Genomic DNA, 13,130 nt, shown 5'->3' with positions numbered 1-13,130 from the left:
GATCATCCTTGAGCTGTTTCTACAACTTGATTGGAGTCCACCTGTGGTATATTCAATTGATTGGACATGATTTGGAAAGGCACACAACTGTCTATATAAGGTCCCACAGTTGACAGTGCATATCAGAGCAAAAACCTAGCTATGAGGTCGAAGGAATTGTCCGTATCTGGTGAAGGGTACCAAAACAATTCTGAATCATTGAAGGTCCCCAAGAACACAGCGGCATCCATCATTCTTAAATGGAAGAAGTTTGGAACCACCAAGACTCTTCCTAGAGCTGAGTAATCGGGGGAAAAGGGCCTTGGTAAGGGAGGTGACCAAGAACCCAATGGTCACTCTGACAGAGCTCCAGAGTTCCTCTGTGGAGATGGGAGAACCTTCCAGAAGGACAACCATCTCTGCAGCACTCCACCAATCAGGCCTTTATGGTAGAGTGGCCAGACGGAAGCCACTCCTCAGTAAAAGGCACATGACAGCCCGCTTGGAGTTCGCCAAAAGGCACCTAAAGACTCTCTGGTCTGATGAAACCAAGATTGAACACTTTGGCCTGAATGCCATGTGACGTGACAAGTGCCAAGCTTGTAGTGCCATACCCAACAAGACTCAAGGCTGTAATCTCTGCCAAAGTACTTCAACAAAGTACTGAGTAAAGGGTCGGAGTACTTACAGTATGTAAATGTAAAATTTCATTTTATTATTTGTATTTTTTTCAGAAAACCTGTTTTTGCTTGGTCATTATGGGTTATTGTGTGTTAGAATAACGCTGTAATGTAACAAAATGTGGAAAAAGTTAACGGGTCAATATTTTCCCATTGAACTGTTTACTGTACTTCCATAACTTTTTCAACTGGTACCAGGGAATCTTCAGATGAGTCTTGTAAGGCCTGTGGGCATCCTAGAGCAAAACACGTGCACATGTTCGTTAGAGTCTCATCTTTACACAGAGGGGTCATATTAGTGTGTAGCCCAAATGGTTCGGACGCTACAGACAGAAGTTGGCATATAGGGTGTACCGACTTCAGATGAGTCCCAAGACGCGAACACCATCATGTTCGCAAGAGTCTCCTCTTTCCATAGAGGGGATTGTAGGGCAAACCGTTTGGATGCTACAGACGATTTTGTGAGAAGAATGATTTTCGGGATGTTTCATGGTCTGACAAACATCGCTCTAGCTCTGGATGCGGTGGATTGAAATGCATCCAATGCAGATATCTGTAGCTTAAATTGGCAGATTTTTATGGGGATTTTTTTATGATGCTAATTCCATTTCCCCGGAGGTGCCGACAGCGACCTGTTATAGAGCCAGATGCCCAATTGAAGGGGAATTATACTCAGAAATCAAAATGTGTTAGTTTTCTTCCAGACCTAAAAATTATTTGATTTAATCACTGACATGGACGCAGAACATCCAATTTCATTGTTTCTTTATGAACAATTGTTATTTTTGAGTAAAAAATGAAAGAAATCTAAAACTAGGAAAAATAAACCTGAGAAAACATTAAACAGAATTTTGCAAAAACAAAATCGATTATTTTATAACCATTATCTTACCAGGTATATTGACAGAAAACATGGTGTACTACTTTCTCTTGTACACTAAGGACCCAGGGAACAGTTTCAGGGGAGAGGAGAAAATAAGAATGTGCCTATTTGAAAGTTAGAAAATAATGAGTAGCTTGAGATATGTTAAAATGTTAGCTCTGATGCTACAAAAGGTTGGAGACCCGTGTTCTACATAGAAGATCATCGGAAATCCCAGGACATATTGTCTCTAATACTGTAATAAGCTCACATATTTGCTGTCACAAACTCCACACAGTTGTCACTGACCAGTTGGATATTCATTTCTCACTGAGCAAACCATTTCTGTAACTACTGCATTCTTATAAATGCATTTTTTATCAGGTTTTTGCTTGTTTTTGCCGTATTTTCTTTATTGACATGAGTCAATAAAACACATGTACGCAAAAGTTTATGTAATGTTTTGGGCTGAAATCATTTCACATTAAAATCACTTTTTCATGGCAAAATGTTTTAGGCAGTTCAGACAATTTATATTGATATAATTGCTATTAACAATGAAAATGTGGCACACCGTCAAAAAAACATGAAAAGCATTCTTGAGCAGCTCTTACTCCGTTTAAGGGCTTTTTCATCAGTATTTATCGGCCATTGAAATCCATGTAATGACACCCTTTTTCTATGCTGTATGTATGGAAAATAAAACATTTATGGAGGACCAGAAACCCTGATGCAAAAACTTTGAGTCCATCACTGGTGTACTCCCTATCCTAAGGTAGTGTGGGTTTTTCTTTTCATTTGTATGTTGTAAGAAAAATCCAGTGGGTGTCCATGGTGGGTGTCTTTTAAGACCTTACTCGAGTTGCTTGGCCCGCACCCAGTAGGCACAACGTAACAACATAACAAAATGTGGGCTCGTCCGGGATCCTATTTCCCATTAGTATGTTAGTCGCTCTAATCACCTACTCTGAAGCTCTGTCACTGACAACCAACATAAGGGTTTATAAGATTGGGTGAAATCAGTTTGGGGAAAAAATACTTTGATTGGAAGCATTTGGGGAAAAACATACTTGGGAAATATTCGATAAATGGGCAAAGGTGAATTTGATAATCATCATTACAAAGCATTATGATATCAGTATGACAGCTGCCCATCAGAAGTCAAAGAGCTGCTCGATGCTGCTTTAGTGGAGAAGAAAATTCTCCCAGAGAGAAAGACTGATGAAAAGGAAGTCCTCCCAGAGGGACAGTTTGATGAAGAGGGTGCTACCGGTAGTAGGGTAAACCCCTATGATATGCAACTGTAGGAGTTAGAACAAAAGGCAAAATTGGAGCAACAGAAATTTGTGTTTGAGTACAGACTTTAACAAGAAGAACATGCAGCCAAACAATAAGAACAAAAGCATTCCATGCCATTCAATTAAAAGAGGTGGGTCTGGTAGCATGCCAAAGAGATAGATCTGGAAGTACTCCAGATCCAGTCATGCAATCCTGCACCCTCAAAAGTGTTTGACATGTCCTTGTACTGTCTTTCAACAAAAAAAGTGCTGGACTTCTAGACCGCTGTGTCACTCGGGAATAAGGTACTGCATCTCAGTGCTAGAGGTGTCACTACAGACCCTGGTTTGATTCCAGGCTGTATCACAACCGGCCGTGATTGGGAGTCCCATAGGGCGGCGCACAATTGGACCAGCGTCATCTGGATTAGCGTTTGGCCAGGGTAGGCCGTCATTGTAAATAAGAATTGGTTCTTAACTGACTTTTCTAGTTAAATAAAGGTTAAAATAAAAAATAATCTGTTTGAGGGGATTGCCACGTCCCTAAAATGTTGACTGCTCCTCAAGTGTTCTTGTGGGAAAAGCTCAGAATGTGTACGGCTCTTTATCTCTTGAACTGAGTTCAAATTATGACATTGTTGAAGCAGCTATTTTTCGGGCTTACGAGTAGGTCCAGAGGCATACACACAAGGGAACAACCATGTCTTTTTGATTGGTGGTGTTCTTCGCAAGGACCTTGAGGGTTTAAAGACACTCATGCTACTTGAACAGTTCAAGAGTGGCCTTCATTAGCCTGTTGGGGCTACAGGTTAGCAATGAACCCCGAGACGGGATTGCTAACAAGGCTGGAAATTCAAAACATCAAAAATCTAATAATTTCAATTTCTCAAACAATCAACTATTTTACACAATTTAAAAGATAAACATCTCCTTAATCTAACCACATTGTTCGATTTTCAAAGAGGCTTTACGGCAAAAGCATAAAGTTAGATTATGTTAGGACAGTACATAGCCACAAAAGTACAAACATCCATTTTCAATTCAAGGTGAGGCGTCACCAAAAGCAGAAACCAGCTAGAATTATGCACTAACCTTTGACAATCTTCCTCAGATGACACTCCTAAGACATTATGTTACACAATACATGCATTTTTTGTTCCATCAAGTTCATATTTATATCCAAAAACAGCATTTTACCGAAGCGGTGAAAATCAGACTTTTTTCTTCTCTCAAATGCTTCCGGTGAACAACGTTACAAATTAGTATTCGATAACATTGGTAAATTATAATATTGTCATTCAAATAGTCATAGTTTAACATTTCGTAAATGCTACTGCATTGCCAGATTTCAAAATAACTTTACTGGGAAATCACAATTTGCAATAAACCGGGTGCTGTGCTAAGAACAATAGGCTAGGCTATACAGGTTAGCACCATCTTATAACCATGTAATATCAAAATTACTATTGTCAATATTCCCTTACCTTTGATTATCTTCATCCATTGGCACTTCCAGGAATCCCAGGTCCACTACAAATGTGGTTTCTTTCAACAAAGTTCATAATTGATGTCCAAATAACTCCAAGTTGTTAGCGCTTCGGTAGGCAACTAAAAATTAGCGGGGGGGGGGGAGTCACGGCGAAAAGTAAAAAAAAAAATCTATTTACGTTCGTTCAAACATGTCAAACGTTGTTTAGCATCAATCTTTAGAGCCATTTTTAACGTGAAACATCAGTAATGTTTCAACCCGACCTCTCCTGTGTCTTGAAAAACGTCTTTGAAAAATGTATCGCATCACATGATTGCGCAGGTGCAGCCACTAATGAAGTGACGACATCCCAGGGAGGTCAACTTCCCTTCCTTGTCATCCGGGCTCTGTTGATCATAGACGCTTCAAACAACTTTATAAAGATCGCTGACATCTAGTGGAAGCCGTAGGAGTTGCGAAATGAATCCTTTCTCACTGTGGTATCTATAAAACAATGATTAAAAAAAAATAGTACAGCCACAAAATTCTTTTTTTCTCTCAGGTTTTTGCCTGCCATATGAGTTTTGTTATACTTACAGACACCATTCAAACAGTTTTAGAAAATTCAGTGTTTTCTATCCAAATCTGGTAATAATATGCATATCCTAGCTTCTGAGTTGGGTTAGGGTTAGGGTTTTTTCAAAATTCTCAATACTGCCCCCTAGCCCCAACAGAAAGCTGCAGTCCTTGCAGATGAATGTGTTGACACATATAGTAAAACTACCTTCACAATCAAGGCCCCAAGTAGTTATCTCTACACAAAAAGCAATCCAGCGAGGCCCAGCAGTTTAAGTGTTAAATCTCTGTTTGAGACTGGTTTATCTTATGAACAAGATTTTGGATAACATTTGTATGAACCCCTTTGTTTCAGACGGGATTGTGCCTCTGCAGCGTGGTGATGCTGTTAAACAGCCTGTGAAGATACTGCGGGACACTGGGGCAGCCCAGTCCCTCATTTTGGAAGGTGTTTTACCATTGCCTGACACTTCAGCAGCTGGTTAGTGTTAGTTCAAGGCATAGAGATGGACTGCATGGAAGTTCCTTTGTATAATATGGAACTCAAGTCTTATCTTGTTTCTGGTCCCGTGGTCGTTGGAGTGAGGCCAAGCATACCTGTGAAGGGGGGTCTCATTAATTTGCAGGTTTGCATTTGTCATGAATCATGCCCTGGAGGCAGCGCTGCAGAGTGCACTATAAACAAATATTGTGCTAGTTGTACTTAAAATAGGCAATTATTTGCATCAGCTTTTGAGTATTCCAACATGATGTATTCTTATGTACAATACACTTAGTTTGTGAAACATCAAAAGTTGTCAGGTTCGTCGTAGGAAGGAGACCAAAGCGCAGCGTGGGTATCGTTCCACATCTTTTATTTTAATGTGAAACTTTACAAAACAAACAATAAACTACAAACAAAACACAAACCGTGACGAAAGAGGTGCAACATGCACTAACTCAAAATAATCTCCCACAAACACAGGTGGGAAAAACTACTTAAATATGATCCCCAATTAGAGACAACGATGACCAGCTGCCTCTAATTGGGGATCATACAAAAATCCCAACATAGAAAAAAGAAACTAGAACTAAATTTAAAAAAAACAGTCACACCCTGACCTACTCTACCATAGAAAATAAGACCTCACTATGGTCAGGACGTGACACAAACACTATAAGTCCTGCATCTAAAAAAAATGGCTTGGATCCAACTTAATTTATCAATTCCAAAACTCTTATTCTTCATTACATCTACTTCATATTTTTGATTACCTACTTTAAGTGATCATGTCTTATTGTTTAACATTTTTGAATATTAGCTATTTTAACCCACTTTCACAGGCAATGTTGAGCACTATGCTCAATCCACTATCAGTAGCCTAAGTGGAGATAGCTACAAGCATTGTATGATGCTGCATTTGCCTCTGTTTCCCCCCACTCAATCACAACAAACAAACTTCCTGCAGCTTGAGTTCAATAACTACAGGCAGATGTACGGTGAGATGCCGGAGGAAGCGTTAAATAGGTCAGTAGCCTACAGAGTAACATGAAAAGAATGCAATTGATTAATTTATGTAGATATTCTAAACTAAGTGTTTTGATAACTTTCAAATGTAGTAACAGGTCCATGATAGTATTTTGTAAAGGATTGTTTATTCTATAGAAGCAGTGTTCTGCTAATATAACAATGTCAACCTTTTATCCTTCATTGTCATTCCCTGCCGATACAGATACTGTGCCTAACGGTATTTTGTCTGGTGGTAATGGGCCTACCTTGGCAAACAATGCAGTGGTCATACCTTCCTGTGACATGTCCTGGATACAATAGGAGTTCCCTGAACTTAGTGCAGAATACACAGGCTTCCTCCCTCCCCATCTTGACTGATAGCATTCAATTCAATAATAAAGACAATACAAGTAAAAGTTGTCCCGTAAAACATTTTATGTTGAGTGCCAGGCCTCTCTCCTGTCTGTCAGTCTGGACTTTATCACATCATCTTGCAAGTCTCCACGTGCTGGCTCCATGTGCTGGCTCGGAAAGTATTCAGACTTTTTGCATATTTCGTTACAGCCTTATTCTAAAATGGATTAAGTAGTTTCTCTCTCATCAACCTATACCCCATAATGACAAAGCAAAAACAGGTTTTTAGACATTTTTGCAAAATGTGACTCACCACCTGGATTCGGTTTTATGTGGCAAAATTTGAAAGTGTTTTTTACATTGGATAAAAGTAGAGACTCACAACTACAAAATGGTATGTCATACACTGCATTTGAGTAACAATGGGAAAGTAATTCTGCTGTGAATGTTGATCGACTTGTAAACTCACTTAGAAAAATGGCCTTTGAATGTTTTGGTATCTGGTGAAGAACTCTTCTTTTTCGACACCATTCAGCATCTTTCACACCCTCTTAAGCTTTAGCCCCACCCATCTTGTTTCGCTCTCGGAGTGCACACTTGACGCTCTGGTCGATGATTTGCTTACCTATGGATAACATGAAAACAGCGTAACCAGCTCTGCTGGCAACAATTTCATTACGTTTTTTTGCAGACGTTTACTGACACCGACCATATTCAATGGGTGTTGTACACACATCACATAATGCTAGCTAACAAGCCAGCCAGCTAACGTTAGCTAGTTAAACAACAATGAACAGTGCCAACAATGCCAGTGTTGGGAGATAAACAACCAGGTTCAATGTTAGCTAGCTAACATTAGGCTCTAACAAGAAAACCAAATGGCTCTGGGATACAAATAATATCAGCTAGGGAGCCAGCCAGCTAATGTTAGCTAGCTAACAGTACACTTTAGCTTGAAATGAAACCACTGTCAAAATTAGAAACGTGTAATATCTGAAAATGTAGCTAGCCAATGCCAGACTATCATGCATGATGGACATGTCTCCCTATCAGGAATGCCATACCACGGTTGCCCTTAGTTTGAAGATGTAATCCAGAAACAGGTGTTTTCTCCATCTCTTTAGCGATCATATTCTAATTCCACTGATTTAAAAACTTGATCTTCCAGAAAGTGGAGAGCGACACTTAAGCAGCTCCAATAAAAAAAATTTAAAGCCGCGTTCGACAGGATTACCAACACAGACTGACGAGTTCAAATAGACAGAAGCCTTCTATATGGCAGACCAATCCAAACTCATCTCTTGGTATGTCCACCCCACTCATTATCTCAGCCAATCATGGCTAGTGGGAAGGTTACTGACTTTTTCTGTGGCTTAACCAACAAGGCTCGTAATCTAACAATTTTATTCGCAGACAAGTTTGGCATACAAGTTTCTTATTAAAGGCACCTGAAAGTTCACATGTTCGAGAAGGCATTTCTGCCAAAAAACATTGTTAAAAAAATATTTTTAAATGGCTCTCCTGTGAAGTTGTGACTTGCGACATACGCCTAGTTTCCTGAATCGGGTCACAAATGTATATTAAAAAAAAAGAAATGCATGTAAGTATTCAGACCCTTTACTCAGTACACTCTAAAAATAAAAGGTCAAATCTTCTAATTTAAACTGTGGGGGAACCCCTATATGTTATTCAAAGAACCCTTTTTAATGGATCCTCTGAGAACCTTTTGGGGTACATTTTTTTAACTATCCCCCTATTATTATGATTAATACAAATAACAATATCACAATATTTTGGTTGTCAGTGTTTATGATTTTAGTGGCAAAGCAGAATAAACAAATCAAAATATGAGGTAAACTCCCAGCAGAGCCCCAAGTCCAATGGGTATATCCTTTGGCGTGTTGATGTTCTCCGTATTCATAGCCAGAATGATTTTGCAGTGCATGATGATTGAACATGTTCCTGTTATATTCAGAGGTGTAGGGAGGGTGAAGTCTGAACCCTAACAAAACATGTATTCATACCTTGGTTTTTGTGGTTAATGTGAATGAAAAACACTTTTGATCATTGTTTTCATACACATACCTTGTCCACATACCTTGGCGCAGTGGTTTAAGGCACTGAGTCGCTGTGCCGCTCTGTCACAGCTGGTCGCAACTTGGAGACCCATGACGCGGCACACAATTAGCCCAGCGTTGTCCGGGTTAGGGGAGGGTTTGGCCGGCAGGGATGTCCTTGTCCCATCGAACACTAGTGACTCCTGTGTCAGGCTGGGCGCAGTGCACGCTGACACGGTCGCCAGGTGTTTCCTCCAATACATTGGTGTGACTGGCTTCCGGGTTAAGTGGGCATTGTGTCAAGAAGCAGTGCGGCTTGGTTGGGTTATGTTTCGCCTCTCCCGAGTCCATACGGGAGTTGCAGCAATGAGACAAGACTGTAACTACCAATTGGATACCATGAAAAAGGGGTAAAAAAAATATATAAAAAAATAAAATAAAAAAAATAAAAATGGGAGGAGGATGGTACATGTGATCCGCATAACATTCCAATTGACATACCTTTGTATGTATCCTTGTCTGTATACCTGCAGACAGACACAAAATTGAGCAGTTCAGCCATCTGCACCCTGCCTTCAACATATAGTACATATTCTTACCTCTTTGTTGATTGATATCCATTTAATTGTGTCCATTTTCTGTTTTAGAATGATTTGCAAAAATATGAAAAGCTAGATGGTATCATCACAAAATAATAATCAATTTAGATCATAAGGGACAGACCTTACCTTAACTGAAAAATGTAAAGATCTCCTCAATTTAAGTGCCTGTACCTGCTGTCCTTTCAAATTAAAATCCAAATGTTTCAGTTGGGCAGTTAGGTTCCTGCAAGAACCCCCACCAACTAAGAAGGTTCTTTGATGAACCCCACCTCCTATGGGGTTCCTGGAAGAACCTTTTGGGGAAAATTCTCCGTGCCAAGAACCCTAAGGTTCTTCAAAGAACTCTGAGGATCTTAGAAGAACCCTTGTTGAACCCCTAATTTTCTGGGTGTACTTTGTTGAAGCACCTTTGGCAGCGATTACAGCCACAAGTCTTCTTGGGTATGATGCTACAAGCTTGGCACACTTGTATTTGGGGAGTTTCCCCCATTCTTCTCTGCAGATCCTCCCAGGCTCTGTCAGGCAAGATGGGAGTGCCGCTGCACAGCCATTTTCAGGTCTTTCCAGAGATGTTCGATTGGGTTCAAGTCCAGGCTCTGGCTGAACCACACAAGTCCCTCCTGTGTCGTTTTGGCTGTGTGCTTAGGGGTCGTTGTCCTGTTGGAAGGTGACCCTTTGCCCTAGTCTGAGGTCCTGAGCAGGTTTTCGTCAAGGATCTCTGTTCTTTGCACCGGTCATCTTTCCCTCGATCCTGACTAGGCTCCCAGTCCCTGCCACTGAAAAGATATCCCCACAGCATGATAGAGCCACCGCCGTGCTTCACCGTAAGGATGGTGCCAGGTTTCCTCCAGGTGTGATGCTTGACATTCAGGCCAAAGAGTTCAATCTTGGTTTCATCAGACCAGAGAATCTTGTTTCTCATGGTCAGAGTCCTTTAGGTACCTTTTGGCAAACTCCAAGAGGGCTGTCATGTGCCTTTTACTGGGGAGTGGCTTACGTCTGACCACTCTACCATAAATGCCTTATTGGTGGAGTGCTGCAGAGACGGTTGTCCTTCTGGAAGTTTCTCCCATCTCCACAGAGGAATGCTGAAGCTCAGGCAGAGTGACCATTGGTTTTTGGTCACCTCCCTGACCAAGGCCCTTCTCCCCGATTGTTCAGTTTGGCTGGGCGGCCAGCTCTAGGAAAAGTCTTGGTGGTTCCAAACTTCTTCCATTTAAGAATGATGGCCACTGTTTTTGGGGACCTTCAAATCAAATTGTATTAGTCACATGAACCGAATACAACAGGTGAAGACCTTACAGTGAAATGCTTACTTACGAGCCCCTAACCAACAACGCAGTTAAAACATTTTTTGGGGGGGGGGATCAGAATAAGAAATAAAAGTAACAAGTAAATAAAGAGCAGCAGTAAAATAACAATAGCGAGACTATATACATGGGGGGGGTACAGATACAGAGACAATGTGCGGGTATAAAGTTGAGGTAATATGTACATGTGGGTAGAGTTATTAAAGTGACTATGCATCGATGATAACAGAGTAGCAGCGGTGTGGGGGGGAGGGGGGGGGGGGGGTAATGCAAATAGTCTGGGTAGCAATTTGTTTAGGTGTTCAGGAGTCTTATGGCTTGGGGGTAGAAGCTGTTTAGAAGCCACTTGAACCTAGACTTGGCGCTCTGGTACTGCTTGCCGTGCAGTAGCAGAAAGAACAGTCTATGACTAGGGTGGCTGGAGTCTGACCATTTTTAGGGCCTTCCTCTGACACTGCCTGGTATAGAGGTCCTGGGTGGCAGGGATCTTGGCCCCAGTGATGTACTGGGCTGTTCTCACTACCCTGTGTAGTGCCTTGCGGTCGGAGGCCGAACAGTTGCCATACCAGGCAATAATGCAACCAGTCAGGATGCTCTCGATGGTGCAACTGTAAAAATGAGGATCTGAGGACCCATGCCAAATATTTTCAGTCTACTGAGGGGGAATAGGCATTGTCATGCCCTCTTCACAACTGTCTTGGTGTGTTTGGACCATGATAGTTTGTTGGTGATGTGGATACAAAGGAACTTGAAGCTCTCAACCGGCTCCACTATAGTCCCGTCAATGAGAACGGGGGCGTGCAAGACCATCCTTTTCCTGTAGTCCACGATCAGCTCCTTTGTCTTGATCACGTTGAGGGAGAGCACCATGAGCACTTTCAACTCAGGACATCATTCACAGGTACAGGCTTAGCCTCTCGAGAATGAGGCACCAAATGGAACTCATTAAAACTGCATAAAATAGGCCAAAGTTGGCAGATGGATGATTTGAAAAGAGGAACAACATTGATTTTCAAATCGTTGATGAAATCTAGTTGCTCAACCAGAGTCTTCATTCACCATACCCTGCTCAACACCAAAATATGTATAATTAGCCTCACATTTCTCAATAGTGTTGTACTCTCTGGGTGTATGCATAAGTGTGCATGCATCTTTGAAACAGTAAGCCCCTCTTCTCTAAGAATTACCAAAAAAATTAAAATCACTTACTGCACCTCTGATGAGGTTGTTTTCATTAGCCCAAGATGCCAGCTTTACACATAGCACCCTTTCTTGCAGTTTGAGAAGATCCTGCTTCACACTCACTACACTATCAGACGACCTCTCAATCTCATCACTATCAAACAACCTTTCAGTACGATCACTTCTTTTAACATGGGAGAAAGTGTACCTCAAATTACTATCAACACTAGTTTCAGTAGAAATATCAGATGTTACGTTATTTCTAGACTCTGCCTGAGCTAAAACATCCGCATGGAATTTACTCCAGTCTGTTTATGATAAGCAATAGCTAAATTGCAGTAGTCCAAACAACCAAACCAACTCCCATTTGCAATTATAGGTGACAACATTATTGTGTCTTACCTAGTCAGCGATTGTCTTCTTCTCCACACGGCTTGATTAGCTTGAAATTGGTTGTGTTCTGTGTTAATTATTATGGGCTACTCATACTAATAAGGCAATCAAGTCAATCGGGTGCAGCTGTCAGACGACGTCATGAACGCGTCGACAAGACACCTTTTTCACTAGTGGCAACACTCCATGCAATGTAAATCACAAAACATCATATTTACATTTGGATATTGTCTTATCCATATATATTATGAGTAACATATTTAAAAAGACAATATCCAAAGGTAAAAGTGTATTTATAGGACTAATGGTAACTACTTCTAAACTTCTGAAGATCAATCATGAATGAATGATAGTATACCTAGCTACACGTTGAAATGATGGTGTCCTTTGGGCAAATCAGATGTCAATGTACTACATTGAATGTATGCCCACATAAACTCAACCTCACTTCAAATGTACTTTCACATAGCTTGTGTTAAACAAGTTAGAGGAGTTACTTTCAACTATTCAATGTTAAGGTAGAGGAGCTACGCAAATGAGTATGGAAGCTGATCAGTATCCATACGTGTTGACGTAATAGCTCAGCAGAAATTAACACCGTTTTTTTCTGAAGCTAAGCGGGGTGCTTAGAGATAAGCATCTGGATGGCAGGCTTGTTCTCACTGAAGTACATTGACTCTTACTGGTATATGAGGGGTACTGTTCAGACAAGTATCCATTTTTTTAGGTTGATGGTGTGACGTTGTTTTAAACATACCATTTTACTATCAACATTGAAACAAGGTCAAATAAAATGTCTAAACAAATATGAAATTCAACATAACTTCAATCACCCAATATATTGAATATAGGATGAAAAACAGACATTGATTTAACAGTGAGAATATGCAAAAATATCAAC

This window comes from Salmo salar, chromosome ssa23, assembly GCF_905237065.1.
Source record: "Salmo salar chromosome ssa23, Ssal_v3.1, whole genome shotgun sequence".
Classification (NCBI taxonomy): Eukaryota; Metazoa; Chordata; class Actinopteri; order Salmoniformes; family Salmonidae; genus Salmo; species Salmo salar.
The sequence above is the reverse complement of the archived record's forward strand: the minus strand, read 5'-3'. Positions refer to the sequence as shown.